Source organism: Pelodiscus sinensis, chromosome 4 (genome assembly GCF_052426305.1).
Source record: "Pelodiscus sinensis isolate ZL-2025 chromosome 4, ASM5242630v1, whole genome shotgun sequence".
Classification (NCBI taxonomy): domain Eukaryota; kingdom Metazoa; phylum Chordata; order Testudines; family Trionychidae; genus Pelodiscus; species Pelodiscus sinensis.
Window position 1 is genome coordinate 75,761,947 of NC_143055.1, and position 26,456 is coordinate 75,788,402.

At 41.6% G+C, this 26,456-nt stretch overlaps 1 long non-coding RNA gene across 1 annotated transcript; it reads right to left on the bottom strand.

Annotated features, from left to right (window-relative positions):
- Positions 1-9,870: 9,870 nt before the first annotated feature.
- Positions 9,871-13,247, bottom strand: LOC142829439 (uncharacterized). Its single transcript, XR_012903851.2, has 2 exons — positions 12,767-13,247; positions 9,871-10,829 (listed from the first exon to the last, which is right to left on the bottom strand). It is a non-coding gene; the product is annotated as an uncharacterized LOC142829439 (long non-coding RNA).
- Positions 13,248-26,456: the final 13,209 nt, after the last annotated feature.

The window sequence follows — 26,456 nt, forward strand, 5'->3', positions numbered from 1 at the left end:
CCAGTTGTTATAGTTATTGCGGAAAACAATTAGAAATTACTTTCTGAAATCCTAGCAAAACTAATAAGCCCGAGGGGAGGGGAGCAGTAAATGATCCTGAGAAAGAAACATGACCCTGTGCCCTCCAGGACTTCAAGTTTTTGCAAGATGGAAAGTTTGGCAACAGTTAACCAGACATCTTTCATACATCAATAGTTAACTGATTGAAAAACTCCACTTTGTTGAGCAGAAGTTTGGGTTTTATTTTTTGATATAACACTAATAAATTGTGCATGTGTGTGTGTGTAAATAAAACAAAGAAATCAGAGTTCACTATATATAAGTACTTTTCAGGTTCCCCTACAGACAGAAGGCTGGCCACTGAACATCTTCAGTTACTCACTTGAGACCCCCTCAGGAACCTGGGTAAATAGGAAGCTGGCGATAATTTGGTGTGCTTTAACAACTTGTTGCAAATGCATGTAACTTCTAGAGAGTAAAGTAGAAACTGAGTGAAAACACTTGCTTTTGCCTCAGCCATCTGCTGGCTGTATTCATTTCCTGCCATCACCTTGCAGAGAATAGAGTTGCCAAGATCTTTCAGCAGTAGCAACCATGGACTCGACCTCCTTCGTGTCTGATGCCTCCCTCACTATTTCCTTTCATCTTTCCCTGTTCACTGTGGAATGGTTTAGTTTCTGTAGACTAGCTCTGCACCAGTCTACTGTATCATCTACCCATTCTCTGTGGGGTCTGCCGCTCCTATTCAGACCATCCATTATGCCAAATACCAGTGTCTTAACTTTTAGCTCGTCATTCATTCTGCAGATACGCCCGAATAGCTGTGACTTCCATTGTGTAACCTTCTGCAGTAGGTTCTCTTTCTGCTGTATCTTCCTATTTAATTCCTCGTTGGTGACCTTCTGCATCCATCCCATTCGCAGGATCTTTCTATAACGCCTTCAAATGCCAATATCCTTCTCTTCAAATCTTTTGTTATCACCTATGTCTCACGTCCGTACAACATGCTGCTACATATACACATTTTCAAAATGCTCAGCGTTCAACATTCATTCCTAAGCTAATCACTTTACGTTTCCAGATCTTATCACCTTCACTATTCCCTTCTTACAGTCTAGATTATACATCATGTTGCTCCCCAAATACGTGAACTTCACTACATTCTCTAGTTCAATCCCATCCATACTGATCTTCCTTTCTATTTCCTTATCTCGAAATACCATTGTCAAAACCCCAGTTAATACCATCATTCTCCCTCTAAACCAGATTTTTTTTAAACTAACATAGCCATCTTCCTTAATTGTAGGATTAGGGCTTTTGGAGTTTTCTGCCACTAAAATCTTCCTCCCCCATGACTTGGCCCAATTGTTTTCAGCTTTCTGAAACTAGTCCTTTTAAAGCACAGAGAGATTATACACATGTATTTATCTCACTGATCTAGATTTTATGTTGCCTGCACATTTAAAATGTAATCAAGTCATGGTCACTTGTACCTAAGCTACCAATAATTTTTATTTGTGTAGTTTTTATATGTCAAGATGAGTTATAATATAGAATTACCTTATATTGTACACAATACTTTCTGAATCAGGGAATTGTCATCTAACATATTTAGAAATCCTAAGGATGTTTCAGTGCTGGCAGCACGAGACCTCCAGTATGCCACTCAAATCAAAGTCCCCCATGATCACGCAGCACTTTTGTATGTGTGTACATTATGACCGGCTCTTTATGAACCTGTTTCCTAGTGTGATTTTGTGGTTTGTAGCCAATACGAACTAATACCCCATCTTGTACTTTATTGGTTAGGACACAATGCTGCCTTATGTATCAAAGATCACTTTGTGCCCCACTTCACAGAGCACTACACCTAGCGCTGAAGAACTGGTCCATAATATTTAATTAAAAAAAAAAAGTTCTACCTAGAGTCCCAATGAACTTTATCAAGAAATGCAACTCTTATAATGGAAAAAGTAACAATACAAATACATTGCCTTTGGGTGCAAAATAAACTCCATGCATTTTTAATTAACGGAGCCAATGAAATGGAAAACTTCCTTTTAACTTAAGTTGCTTTTATCTTTAACTTTGAAACCAAAGCAAGCATTCTATAATATTACTGCAATTTAACAAGCTGCATTTAATAACATCTTTTAATTATATATGTATGTACACAATGTCCCTAATGATTGGCTAGCCATAAGAGGGTCTGGAATGGTGAGCAAGTGGTGATTCCTTCTCCTCTTTCTGGCCCGACATGGACTGCATTAGCATCACACAAAGCTGCATCCCCTGTCCTAACTTACTCCCTGGTGATGTCCCAAAGTGAATAGAGAAGGACAGAGAATATTTGGAGCTATGATTCAGCTTATTAGCTGTGCAGAGAGAATACACTTTACTTTTTGGGCACGGCTGTCAGGGCCAGCTTTAGGAAGTGTGGGGCCCAATTGGAACCTTTTCAATGGGGCCCCGGCAGCCAGGATTGTGGTGGGGGGGGGGGGGAGGAGAGAGAAGCAAGTACACACAAAAAAGTCACAGCCCCTTTAAATCCCCACCTTCCCAGCAAACTCAAGGGCCAACCCCCCCCTCCCACAGCGCAGGGAAATCCCTGCTCTCAACTCACCCCTCCTGCGGCACACAGAAGTCACCATGCTCCTCTGGGGCCAACACCCCCTTCTGCAGTGCTCCCGGCACACCAGATCACTTCTGGATTAGGGCGCAGTGTCCTCATGCTTTAGTGCGCGGGGCCCTTTTAGACGCGGGGCCCAATTCAGGGGAATCAGGTGAGTTGGCCTAAAGCCAGCCCTGACGGCGGTCTTCATTAGAGAGCTTTGAGAGTCATTCCTTCCCAACAGCACTCTCTCACTCTGAGTGAGCTATGCAGGAGTATATTTCCATGATTTCTGATTTAGGCTCAGAATTCACAAGCCCTTTTTATCTGAAGAGGCACGGTATGGCAAGAGCAGGAAAAAAAAAAAAAAAAAAGATGGATTCAGCCAACATCCTGAGAAACAGACTGTATACATTTGTGCTCATTTCCCTTATAGAGATTAGCTATCATTTCTAAAATGCTGAAAATTAAGGACCTAATCCTTCAAAGTACCGAGCACTCCCCATTTTAGTTAAAGTTGGTCAAATTCTGATCTGTTGTACCAATGAAAATAAGGGGCAACTCCACTACAGTAATAAATTAATGGAATATTTCTAGATTTACAACAGAACTTAAAGGGGAGAGCTGAGGGAGCACAGCATTTTGTAGGAATGGAGCCAACATTTGGTGGTATCTGTATCTGAAGAAAGGAGACAAAAACATATGCTGCTACTTATGTACTAAATGTCGCGTTCCTTTTAAAATTGTTCTTACTGTAAGGTTGCTATTGCCTGTTTCCCCATGGTAACCATAAAAAATTAATTTATATTCTAAATATTTAAATCCCAATCAGACCTGCTAGCATTTTGAAAAACAAACACAAAGAATTCATGTGATTACTTTGCATTAAGCCAAGCATCACTGGAAGTTTGTATCTACTGCAAATGTTTGAATTTAGGGATAGAGATTTCTTAGCAGCTTTAAATGTAATGTATTCTGGGATAATCTTTTTGTTCCCAGAAAAGCTCGTTGCAACACATTTTAGTAAACTGTCAGGTACTGGAGTGCAAGCTCCTGCATATTTTTACACTGTAAATTAAAACATTAATGAATTGCCATATTAGGGAGTAAGCAAGTTTTTTTAAAATGTTTGCAGTGTTTAGGCTGACATGAATTTAGAGTTATCAGCACTGAAATTCCACTAAATCCATTTAAAAAAAAAAAAAAAAAAGCAGCCTTACCTAATCATTAGAAGTCAGCATTTTGAGAGCTAGCACAAAGCAATGCCTTAGCAGTTATTATTTAGCTTATATTGTATGATCTGTGAATCTGAGACTGTCTATTTGTTCTCTATACACCATGTAGTACAAATGTGTCCTGTTCTAGTACTCCTAAATGCCATCATAGATAAATGCAAATATCTGTTTCAGTTTTGCTCAGAGGTTCCAGTAAGTATAAAGTCATGATCCCTACTGCAGAAGATTTATAATTTAACTGGCACAAGGTACATATTATTCCAACCAGGAAAAAAAAACCAAGGAAGACACAGAGGATAATATTAATAAGATCAGACATGAATAGAGGTTGCTATTGCATAAATTGATGGTTCCAGATTATTCGAAAGTTCTCTCTTATTGCCTGTTAATATTTAAGGTACCTGTTGACTTTGTAATGACAGGTGAAAAATAAAGAGGTCCATTGCTAATTACTGAACTGCAATATTTCCCAATTAGCCATAGAAAATTTGAATAGTTCAGTATTTATGGATTCCTAATTTCCATGTTTTTATTTTTACATATTTGTTAAGAGACTTAAAGTGTTCAATAGTAGTAGTTCAATGTTAATCTCGGAACAGTTTTAGTTCAGAAAAACTCCAATGACTGTAAATCACTCATGACTGATGGTAACTGTACTTTTGAAGTTAAAGTTAGAAAATTTAGCCAAATTGATTTGAGAAAGTGAAGCAAAATAGAAAAGTCATCAGTTATCATGCAAACTCCTACAGATAATACATTTTTCAGTTTTTGCATCCTTATATCAGAAGTTAGATGTGTTTGAGAAAAAAAAATTAAGAAAAAATAACACCCATACCCCACACACTTAAGGCTGGGATTTACAATAAAAAAATTTCCACAGGCTTAATTCCCTCCCTTCAAAACTGAAAGATAGTTACAGGAAATAAAAATATTCTTCCACCTATCTCAAAGTTGTAGCCAGAGGCACATACTGGACTATTGGAATGCAATATTTTCTGCTAGAACAAATGAAAGCTGCTTCTTGTTATGTGTGTAAAGCTGCTGAAGAAGCAGGATGTATTTTTTTTTTTGTAACAGCTACATCAACAAAACAATGTGTTCCTTTTGTTAAACACAAGAACTGGAAATAAAGCAATTTGATAACAGAAAACGCAAGTCTTCTGGATGTGAAATTAGATTACAGTGTGAATGTTAACCATGTCTAGGATTCTCCCCACAATAGTCCAGTAAGTTCTTCTATTATGTTTAAAATAGCTCTGGGGCAGGTGGTGTCTAAATTATGGCATCCTTCCTGGGCTCCCATACAGGATATACAGGCAGTCCCCGAGTTACGCGGATCCGACTTAGGTCGGATCCGCAGTTACGAACAGGGCTTTTCTCGCCCCAGAGGACGGGAGCTGCAGGACGCCCAGATGCGCCGCGGTCCGCCGCCCCCGTCCTCCAGGGCAAGAAGAGCTGCTCTCCGTCTGCTGGTCAGACCAGGGAGACGGGGAGCAAAGCCGCGGAGCACGCCAGCAGTGGGACAGCCGCGGCGCGCCTGGACTGTCCCGCTGCCCGCGTGCTCTGCGGCTTTGCTCCACGTCTCCCAGGTCAGCAGACCAGGGAGACTGAGCAAAGCCGTGGAGGACTTGGGCGGTCCCGCACACCCCCGTCTCCCTGGTCTGCTGGGGGGGGGGGCAGCTAGTGCCCCCCCCCCCCAGCAGACCAACCCGGCAGCACCCCAGCTGCTCTGCCCCAGGCGTCCTGATTCAGCCGCTGCTGGTCAGTTTCAGCAGCGGCTGAATCAGGACGCCTGGAACAGAGCAGCTGGGGTGCTGCTGGGTTGCTCCAGTAGCACCGAGGAGCCGCGCTACTGGAGCAACTGAGCAGCACCCCAGCTGCTCTGCCCCAGGTGTCCCCAAGTCAGCCGCTGCTGAAACTGACCAGCGGCTGACTACAGGAAGCCCGAGGCAAAGTTGCTCTGCCCTAGGCTTCCTGGAATCAGCCGCTGATCAGTTTCAGCAGCAGCTGACTTGGGGACGCCTGGGTTTCTTAAGTTGAATCTGTATGCAAGTCAGAACTGGCATCCAGATTCAGCCGCGGTTGAAACTGATCAGTTTCAGCAGCAGCTGACGCCAGTTCCGACTTACATACAGATTCAACTTAAGAACAAACCTACAGTCCCTATCTTGTACGTAACCCGGGGACTGCCTGTACCACTGCCTGGAAACACTGCAGCTCTGCCTCTATTACACATGGTCTTATGTTCTACCTCTTGCAGTGCCTCTTTAGCTCTTGAGCCTCTTTAGCTCTTGTATAGAATATAAAGGGGCCAGAGCACTGCCAGCTACCAACTATACATCTCCTGCTCTAATAGCTGCATCTTCCATTTCCATATTTTTTCCCCGGAGGGGGGATGGAGGGGGAGAGGCAACAGGCTCATTTTTAAACAAAGGAACTGTGCTTACATTGTTGAATTAGCAGCACGGTGCTTATCCCAAGCATTCTTTCTATAAAGAATTTTTTGCCTAGTTTCTGCCTAAAATTGCTCGCACACTAAACCTTCCTCTAAGTCTATGACCTCATGTTTTTAAATGAAGTAACTACCAGCTTATTAATCCTTTCCTTTATGGATCACATACATAATGTAACTTACATCCTGCAATGCCATTTGAATCCAAAATTTTCCAGATCTCGAAGGAAAATGCGTATGTAAGATTATCCAGATTAGGTGCCGATTGTGGTTTAGTAAAGAGGAGACCAAATGGGATTTCAAAGATGTATCTGAATATTGTCTTCCTTGAAAATAAAAAATAAACCTTCTTTTTCAGAAATAGAATAAAACACCCAAAAAGTGTTAATCCATCATATGGCATAAAAAAGTTTGACTCAGCCTATTTACCTATTCATTTCCATATTAAATACAGAAGAGCAAAAGAATGAAACTGCTTTCTATCACTAGCTATTTCAAACTGTCTGAAGCTCATAGGAACCATATGTGTACGTGCTTTGCTGAACTAGAGTCATGGAAAAGGAAGGGGGGGGGAGGAAATCCTGCTAGCTTGGAGAAGGGAAGTCATTAAACTATGCGCTGGATCATTTGGATTTTATAAGTTTTGTTAGCTGCTCAGTGAAGCAGCTAACAACTGCGGAGATGAAGAGTCATGTCAAATCTGTAAGGACTGACTGAATTTCAATCAATCATTACTGAGATGTCACAGACAGATGTTCTTTTACTTTTCTAGAAGTTTTAATGGGAACAAATGTGCTCCTATTTACTCCTTTTTCACCTGTATTCATTACAGTGAATGTATATAGACTAAATTTAGATGCAGTTACGGGCATTGTACCTCATTTTTGCAAGATTTTAATTGTACTCATTAAAAACAAAGGTTTTAAGAACTGGGCATGAAGGGAAAAGTCAATTTAGCTTGTTTTGTAGGAAGACTAATAAGAAATAAGAAGTAAATCAGAGTTAAGTAAAACATATGGGGATGGAGGGAGGGAAAGAGTTAAAAAAGGGGTGGGATTATTTTAAAGCAAGAAGGCAAAGTATGAGACAGCATTCAGGGGTTTTCCATCTTTTAAATATTAAATTAGAGAAAGAGGAAAAGACATCTTGACTAAAGCCATGATCAAGCTTGTTCATGATCAAGAAACCGATACTAGGTTTCTGCAACAGGATTTGCTGATAGCTCAAAGATATTTTATGACGATCACCTAGTTGAAAATAATTCTGTAGTTGACAGGCCTATTTCTTGTTCAAAAGGTCAATCTCTCAAATTTTAAGAACTTGTTTTGGTTTTATGACCTAAACTTCTATTTTGGGTGGGGGGGGGGGGAGCTGAGTGTTCAGATCAATCTTTCACATTCCCCTGACAAATGTGAGACATGAATAAACAGTATAGACATGGATTGCTTTGGAAAACTAGCCTTCCATATCATTTTTTTGTATGGAAACGGTTAATTGCCAAAATGCTTTAGAGGGAAAGCTATGGCCTTGGAATTCAATGCTGCAACAAGTAAATGGTCATCATGCATCCATGAAAGCCTTAATTGAAGCTTTGAATTCCTGAGCATCCTATGACATGAAAGTATTGCCAGGAGTTTTTAATAACATGATAATAATGTGGGTGTTATATGCTCCGTGGAAAGACTGGGCTACAAAAGTTTGAAATATGGTACAGAGAAAAGTCCTAGTTATTTTCCCGATTAATGACAGACCAATGGAATAGATCTTAACTACAGCATCAGAAGTTATATTGGTGAAAGCATTAAGGTTCATGGAGAATGGAAGCCACGAGCCTCCTAAAGCATTTGAGAAAGGGTAGGTAGAAGATCAAGAAAGCTGGGGATTCAGACCCTTTCTTTACTCCCTAGCGGGCCCTGAACAAAAGGGATTTCAAAGTGCAGAGCAGGCACTTAGGGCAGTAAGATCTGGGGATGCACTATTGTGACCCTGCCTTCTCCACCCAATTATCCTCTGGTAGTTCATAAAGAGTTTTCATTGCAATGAAGGAGGTTCATAGGGATGAAAATAAGGAAGGAATCACTAATACATCTCTATCTTTTCCTCCTGCAGCCTTCTGTGGCTCCTGAACACAGCACATACATAAAGGTTACTTTCCACCTGGCTTCCTCAATTCCTGGCACTAAATGTCCAATCATATTAATAGGTAGAGAAAGGGCAGAGTATATCAAGAGAAAGGATGGAGAACATAAGGAGGAGGAGAACATAAGGCTTTCTTAATTTGCTCTAGCACTCCATTGGCCATTAGGTAGTCTAAGATCAAATTCCCAGATGATCTAAGTCAGGCACACCAAGGTCAGGCCAGAAGATTCAGTCCAATGATCTCTCCCATTATCCCTTAATGGGAGTCCATGACAGAATGGAAATATTCACCTGTCAAAGTATTGTAGAAGGTAACTTCACCAGTTCCCCAAAATCGTTACCATTTATAAAACTTAATGTTATGTGATCTATGTAATGCCAAGTGCCTTAAACATCACTTTCCAAAGAAGATGCTACTATGAATTTGGAAAATTGAACTTACATCTCTTCATAGATGCAATAAAAGTATTAAATAAATTCTGGAATTCCCCAGGAGCTCGTCACCTCTAGCTGAGGCACTCAAGTGTTCATTTGCCTCCTTTCATGAAAAGAATTTCTAAAGCCATTTGATGAGTGAAGAGGTGCACTGGGAAACAAGTGGAAATTCAAGGATATATAGAACGTATTCAGATATCATGGAGGTTGGTAGAGTTGTGGGATAAAATAAAGCTTAGGTTTTGTAATGGAAATGTTACTTATGCTTGTTAATGGCAATTTGAACAGGATTTATATCTGTTCCCAGTGCTTATTAGAGAATGTAAGGATTTTCATATTTAACACGTCTGTAAGCCATAATTACATCATCTGAGAATGCAGCGTGCAGTAAAGTTTTCTGATAAAACTGTTTTCAAAAATCAAGTTACCTTTCAGCTGCAATGTCCTAAGTAAATTACAGCATGCAAGTAATATTTACCTTTTATTATTCGGAAGTGAGTTATATATTCTGCAGTTACAAATGAATTTGTGTTCCCTGCCCTTAAGTTCTTATAAGTAAAGGGCTAGAATTAGACCTTTCTTAATCTTTAACAAGGGGCTCATCAGCTTCACAACTCCAGGAGTGAAACAGGGAGGGAATTATGTCTGAGTCACCATGTCCTCCCTGCCTTTCAGTTCTCTCCAAGAAAAATTAATCCTCTACTGGAAAATAATGCAGAGGAGTAGCAGCTACTTCTCATGCTGTAACCCTGCCCACACACTTTCCACCCACCTGCTCAACAGAAAGAGTAGCAACCCCATGGAATTTGTTCTGTAATCCTTGGCCTTTGTAGGGACCTAGAGAAGGCATCTTACACCCTTCTCTCCCTGTGTACATGTGCAGAATCAATTATTCTGCTCAAAACCCAGAATTGACACCACCAGTTAGGTTAAAAGAGAAATAAAACTACAGAAAAAGAATGCTTGCAGTGACAGAACAGTTACTCTGTAAACACATGTGCATCATGATATGTTTTATTATATATTAGTGCTTTTCCTCCTGCAGCAGCTCCTGAACACAACACATACATAAAGTTTATTTTCCACCTGGATCCCTCAATTCCTGGCACTAAATGTCCAATCTTATTAAAAGGCAGAGCAAGGGTAGAGTACATCAAGAGAAGGGATGGAGGATAGAGGAGGACACTATAAGACTTTCTTAATTTGCTCTATCACTCCACTGGCCACTAGGTAGTCTCAGGATCAAATTTCCCATGCTTCACTCTCCAGATTAATCAGAGGCAGGCATTTGCTCCACCCAAGAGCAAATCACCTGGGGGGTATTGAAGGATGGCTGCCTTCACTTTACACTCCTTTCTATCTTTGGGCATAGAAGTCTTATCGCTACTGCTCTCCAACAGAAATGAGAGCTCTCCGTCCTCTAATACTTTAGGTGTTCTGCTTTGAAAGGGATATTGTTTCTTTTACTTAAAAACAACAAAGTCTAGTCTTGAAGACTGAACAAGTTGTAAGATTGCATTATTACACAAATCCATTAGAAATCCACTGAAATATATGGTATTTGCAAACATACAAGCTGTAAGACATTTATCTTTGTACCTTTTCACTATCTAGTTCTTTATTAAAAAAAGAATGCGCACACAACCACACATCCAATCCCCAACAAAATGGTACGTGTGTGTTAGGTTTGGGGCTTTATTTGCTTGTCAACTCCTGGGTATTGGGATACTTCTCACAATTGGCATGCACTGTTCTTTCCTTCTGTTTGCTCCCAGTTTTGAGGAAGGGGAGGGAGGCGCATTACCTACAGTCCATTCGAATATGAGACTCACTTATAGGCAGATATCCCTCTCTCACCTAAGAGTAGCATATTTTCATTGGCTTCTATGGTGGACCAAATTGTCTTCAGGACACACCAGGTTCATGCAGAATCAGCATCCTCTGGAACTGTTTTGTCCTGTGCAAGCAAATAGTCATATGAAGCTTGGGCAGCAGTGAAATCTGAAGATATTTTCTGTTGTATTGATCCCATGGTTCGTTAATAAATGATTTTTTCCCCCCATGTGGCTTCTAAAACAAAAATCAGCTCTGGGAAGAGACATTATTATTCTCCATGTAAATTGCCAGGCATACTTACAGCAAATGTTAAATACTATGCATTAATAGTATGCTAAAACTATGTGCAAATGTTATTCAATAAGCTTACTAAATATTTCCATGCAAGAAAGAAAATTAAAAATAGCACATTGAGCTAGGCACTGACATATTCCTGACAACTGATTGCACAGGTCAATGCACTATGTCCAGGAAATAAGACCACTTTGATTATTTGTAATTGAAAAATTAACCACAGCCACATCATAATCATATTTCAGATAATACAGAAACGTAGGTCATTTTCACTACAACAACCTCATTTTCACTACAACAACATCAGAAACTGCCAGTTGATAGCAATCAGGGGAGGTTGGAAATAACACAACTGGAAGAAATTGATTTGACCAAATGGACTAAAGGGGGGATACATTTAGTTTTCAGGCAACTGTCATATAGAAGGGGCAAGTTATGACACTGCCAGGAATAAAGTACCCACGTTGAGATAGCAATGAAAGCATTATTAGTACACTTGTTTGCAACAAAGCAGCATCATATAATCTTCCTCTGCCCCACCCTGGTGCGAGTCTAATGCACAATGATGGTGAGAATTTCTCATTCTTAACAAAACAAAACAAAAAAAAAAAAAAGAAGAATTTTTTTACTCAAAACTGTAAGTCACATAGAAAAATATTCAGAATGTATTTGAGTCTCACCACCATATAAAGCATGAGGTCCCCCAGGGGGGAGGATGGAGAGGGGAACCAACACACAGCTACATGGCCACTTTAACACTCATCTCCCCATAACAAAACACATTTGAGTACAGTGGTGAAAATGCCTGCAGAATTATCAGTTCATTGAGCTCGCTTTTTTGCTAGTTGTTAGACAATTACGGTTTCACCTCAGTATCCAAGCAAATTCTCCAATTACTCCTCTTGTTACTTTCCTTAATACACCAACCACCAGTTTTTTCGTTTGTGGGTTTCCCTTTTAAGAATGACTGGTTGGCAAGACAAATCTGTCTTGTATTATATTCATAGCTATGAGTATAATATAATATAATATAATGCTCTGCTTACCCAGTAAAAAGTATTTTGTTACATGTGCTTTTGCTTAAATCCTGAGAGCATCCTATATTAACTTTGTAAATGCAATGAACCAGTAATAATGAAAACAACAAGTTGTCCACATACATGATCAAGCTGAACCAAACGATCTGTCACAAGATCAAACTCACAGCATGCTAGAAAGCCTTTTTGCCAAACAAAGGGGTTATATTAAGCAATTGACCAACAAATGATTCCCAGTCCAATAAATTGAATGAATACACTCCCACTGATTTCAGTGAGCACTGGCACAGGCCTATAATGAGCAAGCATAAACACTGTAAATAGTGTAAGAAAGGGGAAGTTTTAATCTGTTTGGAGCACCCTAGCTCTTATCTGCTTCCATAATCAATTATGAGCTGAAACAATGTTTTTAATATGAGCCACAAAGCCCTGAGAAATTTCAGATTTGAAGGTAGATTCACACTCAGCTTCCTATCAGCTCTTAACTGAATCTCTGAATCAGACGTTTATATAAAATTAGCTAAAGGTGGGACTACCAACACTAATATTACCTCAGGCTTCTTATTAAGCTCTGGTAAAGCAGCTTTTTAAGTCTTTAGGCTATACTTTTCACACAAAGTGTCTGCTCAGGGTAATTCATTTTAGCTAAAGTGATTCAGTTATTTCCAAAAATGAGACTAGGGAAAAATAGATTGTTTTTTCCATTGTGATGGGGTTTTCTACTTACCACTAGGCAACATCTTCTGCTGGCAGTTCTGAGGATTAGTTGTATAAGAAACACACCCTTTCCTGTAGGTGAACTCCAACTCTCTCTTGCTCATTCCCTCAGTCTTCTGTCCCTTTTTTGTTTCAGGAGCTGGTGCAGCCTCTTCATGCACTCAGCCCAGTAGTCTTCAAAGTTCCTATCCACAAGCAGTATCAGGCAACCTTCAAGCCTGCTGCCCTTACACAATCACTCTAGCAGCAACTCTGGCAGTCTTCTTGTTCCCTGCCTGTAACAAAACCACACTGCAGAGATTGGTTGTGGAACCCAGGTCTATCCTTCTCTGTAGGTTTCAATCCAGGACCCAGTAAGAAACAGCGAATATCTACCTCTTTACTAATATTCCTATTCTCACCCCTGCCTTCTGCTAGGTTTGTTCTCCCTTAGCTCAGGAAAGGGGACTGTTGGCTTATTCCCTGCTGCTTTTTCCACACTAGTTCCAACCTCCTGGTTTTACAGAAGGCCTGTTTTCTCACAGGTGAGCTTCCTTCTAATTAGCTTCTACCAAACAGCCTAAATCTCCCCTTCCTGCTTTTGCAATCTAATTGGCTTGTTGGTCCCTCTAAATCTAATTCAGCTCTTGCCTGGTCAGTATGGGAAATAACACTCCCTGAAACTAGGCTTAAAAACAAAAATTCTGGCCATCTTTTATTTAGCTGTACTAACCCTATATTTTGGAAGTGGGGCTTGAAATTCTGAGGGATGTCTTCTCTGTGATAATCTCCACAAATTCTGGTTAAGTTGTGAGACTTTGACTTTAGTTTTCACGTGATCAGTAGAAACTTCTTAAATATGAGCAGCTAAATTTCTCAAAGTTTACATTATCACAGAGCAGGACTTTTCCTGCAAATGGACCTCTGAGTGAAGCACTACTACTTGATTCAGTGAAGGGTTATGACTGTGGGTCTTCCACTTCCCAGGATTAAGTGTCCTAAACACAAAGCTATAAAATACAAGTCTCTCTCTCTCAATCCCTGTTGTAGGAAAGTTCCACTTTGTACAAAATATTAAAAAATTAAAAATTAAATCCTAATACAACCAGAGAAACTGTTTCTGTATCCTGCTGGCTGGGATACTTAGCTGGTGTAAAGGGGTGTACTTCTAACACTACCCTGCAAGAACTCACTTCCTAGTGCCTACTCAAAATCAAGACTGAGCAGAGACCTCAATCTGAATCTCACACATTTCAGGTTCCAAACACCGGGTTATGTCATAGTGTCAGCTTCTGTGCTAATCATAATTTCTATCCTGGACCTGAGAAACCTTTCTGGATTGTGTTGCTAAAATAGGATATATTTTGGTTGGATAAGGGAAGAGGGAAAAGTGTTTTGCTGAGAATTCCCAAGCAGCTTGAACTAGCAACACTTGGATCTACTGGAGAAGTCACCAGACACATTAGAATGGGGAGGGGGAAGAGAGAACTAGAGTGTAGCAAGTGAAGCCCCTTCAGACAGCTGCCTAACACTTTGCTCCAATGGTTCATAAGCTCACCCCCACCAGATGCACCACATAAAGCAACAGTTCCCCTCCCTACCATACCAACTTCTGAGCCCAACACAGGATACCAGCAACCCCTCTCCCCTTTTTGACTAATAGATTTTTCCAGTTATTGTGGTTTAGTCCTATAGCTCAAGTAGTAGAAATCTCTAGTATAACATTGAAGATTCAGAGCTCTACCCTGCTAATGATACATGATAGAGGGTTATTACACTTGTCTAAAATAGATTATAAGCTCTTTTCTTGGGGGAAAAAACACCAAGAAATTACTTACAAAACCCCTGTGATAAATGAAGGTTATTTAAGTTGCAAAGTGAAAACCATAAAAGTTAGGAAATGACAGATTCATGGTTGCTTATGCCACCTTAGTTCTGGGCTGTTGTGCTTCTGCATTCTGATACAGTCTTTAACTATGTGATCACATAGTATTTTTCCTCACTGACCTCTGCATCATTTAGTGCACAGGGAATTAAGTTATATAGGACACCTCAAGTTTAACAGCTCCAAACTTTCAAAAGTGTAATGTGTTTTTATTTGGTTTCTAATTTATTCTAGTCAATGTGTTTATATTTTCATTGTCAATGACAGAATTCCTGCACTATCACATTTTTAGAAATTACATTCAGGATAAAGTTTTATTTAGCTTTGCACTAAGTAAGCAACCATGAGTCGAGGAGTCTCTGAAACAAATTATCTTAATGTATTTTTTCCTAATGCCTTTTGAGCAGTTCCTGAGATTATATATTACATGTAATGCAGAATAATCAGAGATAAACCACAAGCAGTTTGTAATGTATTTATGCCCCCTAAAACGTCTTTTCTTTCTGAAAACCATGGCTTTATTGTCTTTTACAATTCATCAAGGGGGAATCATAAGAATTTCTGCCTCTGTAAAGATGCTCAGTCAAACTTCTTTATGCATTCAGGCACAGCTAAAGAACTGACTCTCCGCATTTTTTCCAAATACTCTACAATAATCAGAATATTTAAAAAAATGTCAAATGCTCAGCTGGTTGGAAATCAAAACTATAACAATAAAGCAGTTTTAATATATCCATGTTTGCCATGCTCTTCCAAGAGCAACATTTGGATATTCAACAGAAAATTGTGTAAATCTTAAGGTATTATGGATACGGTCATTAAAAGATGCAGAGGATTTGTGTTTGAGCAACACCATGAAAACTTCGTTGACATTTTTCATCTTTAGAGGAAAATGATATGTATGCTACCTGACAGCTTGCCCACAGGGGCATCATTAAAAGCATTTACTATGAGAAATCAAGATAGCATTTATTTTCTAGCAAAATGTAGCTGAAAGCTGTCAAATTTTGGTTGTTCCTGTGCATAATGAGCTGCTGGTCTTGCTATATTGTTGTGACGGATGCAGCAATAGTAAGTTATTCTTTGGGCATGTGCTCTTACATTTGTCATTTGCATGTTCTTTGGAAATGTTGTTTTGAACGTTTATTATGTCTATAACCTAAGCTCCCTAAGCTGTTCATCCCCTGCTCATCACCTGATGAGAATAGTCTGCTTGAAAGCTGCAGAAGGAGCTTCTCAGCAAATACACAGACTCTCAGCTGTAGCATCAAATTGAGTTAGCTGTTTGCTTTATCTTTTCTATTTTTTCAATAGCTTATATGATTTAGTCACTTTTAATCTTCTTTGGGTTTGCCAGTTGTAATTTTTCACCCACAGGCATTATATCATTTGTATGTTTGAAAAATGCCAGAATGACATTCCTCCCGCCTCCCCTTCCCACCCCCCCAAATGTTTACCCAAAATATAACCTTGGGATTCAGACCACATTTTTTTTTAAAGTAGCCAATGACTTTGGATGCTATTTTAAGATATCTTTGGCCTGATTTTTTGAGATGCTGAGCACTCTCAAGTCCATTTAAAATCAACGGACGCTGGAAATGCTCAGTACTTCTGAAAATCCTCAGTACTTCTGAAAATGAGGCATACATTTTTGTATACCCACTTTTGAAAAGGTGGCTGTTAGTGACCTGGACCTGTTCCAAAGCCTATGGAATAAATGGAAGTCTTACTTCACTGGGTTTTGGGGCATGCCATCAGTAAGAAAAGCATTCACTCTCAATCTAAGCTAAAATTAGGATCTCTCATTTACACACAAGTCTCAGCTTTCATGTTTTGCATACACTCAAGCTACCAGTCTCAGCTTTCATGTTTTGCATACACTAACCAGGACATCAAATGGCAACCTACAGCATCACACTGCCCATGCTTACCTGGGAGCAGCGCGCTCTCTCACAACCATTGGTAATTGTTCTGATACAGCAATCTGCTTTCACTGTCTTCTGTGGACACTCTGTAGACACATTTTAATCTTATAAATGATTTTTATTATTTCCATACCTGTGACTTTATAATGAAAAATAAACCCAGATATTCAGACCTTAGTTCCCAAGCCACTAAAAATGGCATCAAGGTAAAAATAAAAGCCAAGGTCAGGCTGCCTCTTCTGTATATATACAAGCTTGTATTGATCATTCAAGATATACAAAAACTAACTCCTGAATCCCTTAAAACTCACAGTGAAGGTCAATGTATTCTACTTTGCATGGCCCCTAACCTCATCACACCATATCTTGCACAAGATTAATCTGCCAGGGGCCACTGCCAGGTCTGTATTAATGCTGCATTTGCTTCTGGTCAAGAAGAGCTAGCTCCTTTTGCAGCAATAGTACATGCCTTTCCTCTTCTCCCCTCCCTCCACTTTACTCCCCAGAATTGATAATAGCCTGAGTTTGGCTGCAAGGGCTATATTTTTAAGCATCTATGCTTGATCATTTTTAACACCTTTTTGTTGTCTGCTTTATCCGTTCACATCTGGCTGACACTGCAGACTATTTGCAGAAGCAGAATGTATCCTGCAGCCACATTCAAATGCCATCATAAATACAACAGTGAAATGCTAGATACATGCTAGCACTAGAGCTGATTTTGCTCAACAACACTTATGGTAGGCATCTGTGAACCAGCCAAAAAATTCTTGACACTCTCTGTTGCTAATAATTTTTAAAGTATGATTTTAAAGAGCAGTCACTAGAGAAAAACTAGGTCCTCACCTTATGGAAGCTATGTGCTCTCAATTAAAAATTAAATTTAGAGAGCTACAGAATGTACAAAAGTGTTTTGTGGAAATACCCTCTGCAACCTTCCTTTTCTCCTTCAGAATCTGCATTAGTCAGACCTATTCTACTGGCCAGAGTGCCATCTTTTTAATTCCATCATTTTGCTTTATGGTCATCTGAGGGAGGTCAATTTGGCCAGTACTCAGAGATATCCATGCCAGGCCAAAATAGTCTTATTGAATGCAAAATGAAAGGGGGAAAAATTGTTTCCACAGAAAAGCACAAAAAATGCAACACATACTTATAAAATACAGGGAAACTGCATGGATATGTGTCAGACTCAACTGATCACTTCACTAGAGCAGCATAAAACAATGGTCTAAATTCAGGTAGTATAAACACTACCTTCAGTGGTTTAACGTTACTGTACTTGCTGTGTAAGGGTGCGTCTACACAGCAGGGCCTAACTTGAAACAAGCTATGCAAATTGAGCTGTGTCAATTTTGTAGCTTATTTCAGTATTGGGAGCATCTACGCAACACTTATTTCGAAATAAAGCACTCTTCCTCCAACTTCCCTTACTCCTCATGCAATGAGAGTATCAGGAGCCAGAGCAAGAAATCCTCCAGCTTGACAGTATTTTAACATTATTTTGAAATACTTGCCTGCTGTGTAGATGCAGATGAAGTTATTTGGAAATAACGCTAGTTATTTCAAAATAATGTTGCTGTGTAGACATACCCTAAGGCTACGTCTACATTGGCCCCTTTTCCAGAAGGGGCATGGTAATTTTTGAAATCGCAATAGGGAAATGCGCGGGGGATTTAAATATCCCCCATGGCATTTAAATAAAAATGTCCGCCGCTTTTTTCCGGCTTTTAGAAAAGTAGGAATAAGATCCTCCGGAAAAGGGCGCTTTTTCCAGAGGATCAGGGCCAGTGTAGACGCTCTTTTCTGGCTTTTCTAAAAGCCGGAAAAAAGCGGCAGACATTTTTATTTAAATGCCGCGGGGGATATTTAAATCCCCCGCGCATTTCCCTATTGCGATTTCAAAAATTAGCATGCCCCTTCCGGAAAAGGGGCCAATGTAGACGAGCCCTAAGTGAAACACCTCCTAATAATGAAGAGCTCTTCATGGCTGCATTAGATATACGCAGCTAGTACGCCCTCCCTCCCCAGCAGACTAGGCTTTTCTCCAGACGCCTGTGGCAGAGCAGCTGGGGCGCTGCCGGTTGGTCCTGCAGCGCCGCTCTGGGCGCTACTGGACCAACCCAGCAGCACCCCAGCTGCTCTGCCCCAGGCGTCCTGATTCAGCCGCTGCTGGTCAGTTTCAGCAGCGGCTGAATCAGGACGCCTGGGGCAGAGCAGATGGGGTGCTACTGGGTTGGTCCAGTAGCGCCGAGGAGCGGCGCTACTGGAGCAACCCAGCAGCACCCCAGCTGCTCTGCCCCAGGCGTCCCCAAGTCAGCTTCTGCTGAAACTGACCAGCACTGACAGCAGGAAGCCCGAGGCAGAGTTGCTCTGCCCCGGGCTTCCTGGAATCAGCTGCTGATCAGTTTCAGCAGCAGCTGACTTGGGGACGCCTGGGGTTCTTAAGTTGATTCTGTATGTAAGTCAGAACTGGCGGTTAGTTTCAGCAGCGGCTGAATCTGGACGCCAGTTCCGATTTACATACAGATTCAACTTAAGAACAAACCTACAGTCCCTATCTTGTACGTAACCCGGGGACTGCCTGTAGCTGATTAAAAAATGTTCAAACAATTTTTTCTATGAAAAAGTAGCCTTTTGGCAAAACTGGCAAGTTTTAGCAAAAACTATTTGGGTTTTTTTCTTAACTGTATATTATATTGATAAACCAGAAAATAGTGCTTTTCATTTTTTCTTTTCCCTCCACTTCCCCTTTATTTAAAGAGGAATAGGAAAGGAATCCCAAAATATCTAAAAAGTTTTTGAAAATGAAAAAAAATCAATAAAGGTTTCACACAAAAATTTATAATGAAAAATCATTAATAATTGAAACATAAGGAATAAAAATTTTGAAAAGATATCACACTTTCACTTCCCCTTTTTGATTATCTCCAGACAACACTTTGTAGACAGATGTGTCCTGTTGTTGTTAAGAAGGGTTGTCTTTTGAAAAATCCAAAAGTTTGTAAGTGGTTGTGAACTAGCCAAGCTAAGAGGATTATAAATACTAGAGTTAAGTGGGTGTTATAGAAATATCTGTGAATTTTACTGGATGATTAGTGTATTTCCCATGGGCCATTCTAAACTCCTTCCTCCCATGTTGAGTTTAATTTATCTGAACATTTATGTGATTGAGTTTTACTAGCACAACTGTTCATAGCAAATTGATTGCAAAGCTGCATGTGTATGTACTTGTGGAAGTTAAATTTAACATTGTCTCATGCTGGAAGGGCTTTGGGGAAGAGGAGCTGGGGACCAATACTCTACTACAAGTACCCTAACTAATGGCAGATTTCATCCTCCTGTGTGCAAATACATCTCTTCTGACTTACACTTCAGTAATAGGGGATAAGAGTAGAGTAAAAGCTTTACTCTCTCCAAAGCCGTGACTCTCCACTTCCAACTCACTTACACTATATAGGTACATCTAAACTACGTCCCTCTTTCAACAGAGGGATGTAAATTAGACACTTTAAAATTGCAAATGGAGCGGGATTTAAATATCCCACACTTCATTTGTATAATAGCATCATGATGCTCTTTCGAAAAAGTGCCATTTCAAAAGTAAAACCGCGGTCTAGACATGGTTTTTCAAAAATGGCAGGCTTTTTCGAATGATCTTGCACTCCTAATTTTTTGAAAAAGACTGCCATTTTTGAAAAACTGCATCTAGACCGTGGTTTTACTTTTGAAATGGCGCTCTTTCGAAAAGACATAATTATGCAAATGAAGCATGGGATATTTAAATCCCCACTTATTTTGCAATTTCAAAGTGTCTAATTTACATCCCTCTGTCGAAAGAGGGATGTAGTCTAGACACAGTCCATGTGAACAGCAATGCTATAGGGCTGCTAAACCAGGCATGATGTGCATTATAAGATACACAGCTCGTTTACAGGAATATGGGGTACTTTTTGACCACTTCATTTCCCTTCACTTCTGAATAAGGCAAGCAGTGATGTTGCTGTTAAATAGCAAACCGTTAATTTCCAGAGAGACTTGTTCAGAGTCAGTCCATGGAATTAGATATTTCATCCCAAAATTGTAAAATAATGTCAAATAGTGAATACATGTGAGAAAAGCAGAAGTTATTTTGGATAGAGCAGAAAAGAAGTTATATTTCTTGGGTAAATTATTCAGTGTGAATTATTCTTTTCGCTCTAAAAGATAAACTTCTTATAGAAAATGTGTTTATCAATTTTGGTAAAAGATCCTCATTTTCTTTTCAGTCATTAAAATATGCACTCAGAATAATGCAAGTAACATCCATTTTCACTTATGAATAAAGTATCTCCTCAAATCCAGGTGCTGTAGCTTAAGGAATCAAACTCATCAGCCATGGAATTGAGGTTAAAATCTGGTCTCTAATGAGCCTATAAATTCTATTACACCTACTGTACTGTATCCTAGAACCAGAAACCCCTTTGCAGAGTATAGATTCTCCAAGGCTGGGATTGTCATGGAAGACTAGGTCCCTTAGGAGCTCAACTCCTGTTGAATTTTAGTGGTCCTTTTGAAAGGCTCAGCCCAAATCTTTAAGAAATTAAAAACGTCCTTTCCATGGTTCCAATTTATTTCTGTAGGTTAATTTCTATTATGGAGTCTGGAGCCTCTAAATTGATGAAGGAATCTGTTCTTTTGTGTGCTTGGGTTAATTCCCCAACAATGAGAGAAACACATCAGCTGCCTTTTCTTTCTGTAGCACAGAACTGAAACACTGAAGGCTAAAGTAAAGGCAAAGGTGTATGATGACCCTTTCCATACACAAATTCATGACCTAGTTACTCTTCTTCTCTTGAGAAAGCACCATATGCTCAGTACAAAAATAATCTAGAGAAGACTCTCCTGTCTTTCTGCTCCTACAACAGAATCTGGCTCTCAGCAGGAAAGCATCCTGCAAAGGAGCATTTTCCCTTTCTCCAAGACATCAAATATAAACACTTGTTTTCAAGGACTTTCATGTCTCCCCACTGAAACTGATAAACATGTCCTCAGTCTCACACCATGGCTCCAATAATCCACCAGCAATACTCATGCCGATTCCATTCTTCATCCTCAAAACATAATGGAAAGGCCCAGGATCCAGGAACCAACACAAAAGGACACTTCTGGATAACCAAATGTTTCACCAGACTCTTTAAGTGCTTCATCTATTCTCAAGGGCACTCATCCTTTCCTTTGGGACTGTCCTGTAAAAAGAACCTTTTTCTGTCAAGCTGTGCTAAATCAAAGTCTTAGAAAACAGCCAACTGGCTGAGCAGGAAGTCAATAAAACAATCAGAGTGGAGATACAATTATCTCTGCAGACACGTTGGCTATAGAGTTTGTTTGAAAAACAGAAAAACTTGAATTATGTCCACACTGCAGTTGCGTTCTTTCAAAAAAGATCTAAAGAACAGAGGGATTTTTCTGAAAGCGGCAATCCTCTTTCTATGAGGAAGAAGCTTTTTTCCAAAGAGCTCTTTCGGAAAAAGGTGTGTGTGGATGGGGAAGAGGGATTTATTTTGAAAGAAGAGGCTTTCAGGAAATAACACAAGTGTTATGCTTATAAGAAGCACACAGGACCTTTTTCAGGGGGATAAGGCAACATGCCGCATTTATTGACAATATAACAAATTAGCATACGCATTTACACATACACATGCACAAACACACATCCTACTGATGGAATAGTTACCAGTCTGTTGCTCGGCCCAACCTATTGGCCAGATAGGTCGGGTGTGAGGAAGGGGCTAGGTTCATGTCAGTCCAGACTGATGCTCCTCATGGTCTTGCTTTGCAAGACAGAACCCGAAGAACCATACAAGACACCCCATCTTTTATAGGATTTTCCTTCCATGTAAGTCGATGCATTTTGCCTTGTCAGGTCGTAATTAGTCATTCAGCATCTCAATCAGTCTTTCTACCACATGTGCTTATTGGGAAGAAGTTGTTCTCACAGTCATCTGATATCAGTATGCTGATGACCGCTCAGGGGTGTTGTCTTTCCAGCAAAAGTTGTGATTGGTTCCCTATCAAAGGGTGCTTGCCTCTAGCTTTAGTGTTTGTCAGTCTGCCCATGTAGTCTGCATCTTCAGTGTGCTTTGATTATTATTTGGCGTTTCTGAGTCTCTGGCCCCTCCTCTGACCATTTGGGCATGCAATGGCCTTCACACTTATCTCTCCTAAAACATTCTCTCCCTCATTCATACAAACAATACATTTCAGAACTGCAGCATGAAACAAAGCGTACTTCTAGTCACTTTAACAAAGTTACAAAGTCCTTCAACATTTAACTTCTATCTTCTACAACTTCTACTATCTTCTATCTAACACTAATATCACTATGTATTGCAATATTTCATCCCTTCACTTCAACGTCAAACAAAGCTAGAATTAAGTTAACAAAGTTGCCTGGCTGAGGTCTACATCGTGCTAACGTCAAACAAAGCTAGAATTAAGTTAACAAAGTTGCCTGGCTGAGGTCTACATCTTGTATTTAAGTTTAATCCAAACTTTTGTTATAACATACATTTATTATAACTGACTTATTAGTTACAAAATTCCAATTCCAGTGCTACACAAAGGAGCCCTGGTGGTCATTCCATCCAAAGTAATCACAACTCTACAGTTCCTGTCTCCTGGCACCTCTTAAAGCTGCAGGCACCCTCGACAAGACTTGTGGCAGGAAGCTGGCTTTGGAGCAGCACCCTGACCATGCGGCTCTCGCTGCCACCGGCCTGCTCACCCAAGGTGGACCACAAGCTCCCTGAGACCCCCTGGTCATCTCAGGGAGCATGAGCAGGACTCACAAGACCCACCCAGGGGGAACAAGAAGAGAGCGCCCTCCTGCTCTGGAGCAGAGATCCTGTCCCTCCTTGAGATGTGGGGCAAGAAGGAGACACTACGATCTCAGCTCCAATTGCCACAATGAGGACATTTATGGCCAGATTGCTGAGTCCCTGGTGGAGCACGGACACCCACCCCAGACCTTACAACAGGTCTGGAGAAAAGTGAAAGAGCTCTACCAGAGATACATGAGGGACAGAGAGTGCAGCTCGTGCTCTGTGGCAGGACCCCACACCTTCCCCTACTATCAGGAGTTGCACCAGATCCTGGGGGGGTGGGGAAACAGCTTCCCTACCTGTTGTGGTGGACTGCAACCTTGACACACCCATCGTCGCCCATCTGGAGGAGGAGGACAACCAGGGACAGCAGCAGGAGGAAGAGAAGGTGGATGACATGGCCACCATCACGCTCTCCTTGGAGCCAGTTCCGGTGAGCCTGGATGTCTCCCAGACATGGTCTGATGCCGGGGAGGGATCTTCAGGTGAGTGCTCTCAGTTTGTCACACACACAGGGTGGGGGAGGCGAGTGCAGAAGGGGAGTGGTGCGAGCGTTGCTTGGCCTCCTTGGGCTGGGCATTGTGCTGCAGCCCATGCACGTGGAACCACGTGCAGTGTTAGTGCTCACCACGTGGACTCAGCAGACAGTCCCTGAGCACACTGGAATCCTGCTCCCAGGCTCAGGGGAGGCCTCATACATGTCTGGCCTCAGGAGAAGATTCCTTCCCACCACCTGTCACAGCTGGAAGTAGGCTAGCCACCAGGGCACAGGTACAGCTTCAGACACACTGAGGAGTGCTGCCCACAGCACACAGGCATGCCTGCATGTGTGAGACACCACCTGTTCCGGCAGGCAGCGCTGCAAACTGCAGGTGTGCATGTGGCCCCAGGGAGGGCCAGGCTTCTCCCAGCTCCTCTGCCATCCATAGGGGGATCCCGCGGTGGCCGGACACTTCCCTTGCCTGCTTGTCCGTGGGCTGGGGGTGGGGAAGCGGGCAGCATGTTCCCTGGGTACTTTGGGACCCCTGCGATGCAGGGCTTGCTGTGAAGGCCACATGTGGCCTTGCTCCCGGGACATCCCCCTCCTCTGGCCCAAGCACTAGTGGTCACATGCACAGAGGAGGGCACAACCTCGGGGACAGTGTCTGCATGGATTATTGACCGCCTCTCCCTCTTTCTGTTTGGGTCTCCACAGCCGGACTAGTTGGAATTGAGGGGCTATCCACACCAACCAAGATAGCCACCAGAGGCTGGGGGACCCAAAAGCATGCCAGGGTCTATGAAGATCTGATGCAGCAGCATGTCAGCATCCTGAGCGACAGGCAGCAGACCCTGGCGCAGAAGATCCGGGAGAACACAGAGTGGCCCATGCCTCCTCTCCTTGCCCCCCTGCCATCCCTAACCCCATTCCAGCCCTCTTTCCTGACCACCCCCCTGTGGTCCCAGGACTCACCCAACCCCAAGTCTGATGAGGTAACCACACTCAAAATGGCACATCCAGCCATGCCCCCAAGACATTCCAAGCCCCCCTTCCCCTCCAGGTTTTCAGCCCTCCTCCCCATCCAGGTTATGAGCCCCACCTTCCCAGCTTTTTTGATTGAAAGATCAATACATAGTTCATTTTGTTCAAAACTAAACAGGTGTCTTTATTGAGAAGTCAGGGAAGGGGCGAAGGGAGGGGTTGTGGTGGGATAGTGGTAGTGCAGCAAGCCAGAGGCCCCTAGGTAGGAGGCTCTGTGGAGAGTTATTGGGGTCCTTGAGAGAAACTCTCCCTCAGGGCCCTCCCAGATGCACACCCCAGCCTGATGGGCCTGGCGGATGGCAGCTGTCTGCAGCTACTCAAGGGGTCTCCCCTCGTGGTCAGCTCTGTGCCCCACCCTAGAAGGAAGGCCTCCCCCTTCGTCTCCACAATGTTGTGACGGACACAATATGCCAATACCACCTTAGCGATGTTATGCTTCCCCACATCCAGGCAGGTTAGGAAGCACCTGAACCATGCCTTGAGGCAGCCAAAGGTGCACTCGTCCTGAATCCTGGACCCGTTGAGGTGGGCATTAAATTGGTCCCTGCTAGGGTCCAGGTGGCCAGTATAAAGCTTCATAAACCTTAGCATCAGGGATAGGCTGCGTCCCCCACCATGCACAGTGGCATCTGCATGTTGCCAACCACAAAGTCACAGCAGGGGAAGAATGTGCCCACCTCCAGCTTCCCATATAGGCTGGAGTTTCTGAAGATGCAGACATCATGTGCTCTGCCCGACCACCTGACAAAAATGTCTGTGTACTGTCCATGGTGGTTGACCAGAGCCTGCAGCACCATCGAGAAGTAGTCCCCTCGGTTGATATACTGAGCCGCTTGATGTTCAGGTGCACAGATCAGGATCTGGTCCCATTGCAGTTTGGGAACCCCAGGGCAGCAAGTCTGGCCACTGTGGGGTTCAGGTCTCCCAGATGAATGACCCTCCGCTGCAGGATGGAGCTGATGGCTCTCACAACCTGCAGAAGGAGACCAACAAAACACAAAACAGAGAATGAGAGAGTGGTGCCTGAGCAAAAAAAGTTTGTTTATTGCCACCAGTCCTGGCTCACAGTGTTCTGTACTGTTATTTAGCTCTACTTTATCCCTAAACATTTCCAAGGAGCCCAGTAAACAGTGGAAGTGTTTCTAATGCTGCTAGACAATATTGACCTCCTGTGGTTCTGAAAATTCTCTGGTTCTGCACTGGTCAGGTCCCAAGAGTGCTGGACTAGAGAGGTTCAACCTGTATTTTTCTGTAAAGTTGGGTGTGTATAAAATTCCTTCTAGCACAAATGCTTACACGCACAAAAAAATCAATTAATATTTCTGTACATGCTTTGAAATTTATTTGCCATGAACATTAATACCAATGAAATTCCATTGTTCAGATGTTCATGGAAGATAACACAACTGGAGCTTGAACAGTTAGTTATAAATTCATTTAAAGGCCTATGATGCCATGGTATAAGAAACTAAATAGCTATTTAACTATTAAAGTGCAAACAAGTATCTGTAGGATTATTTTATATT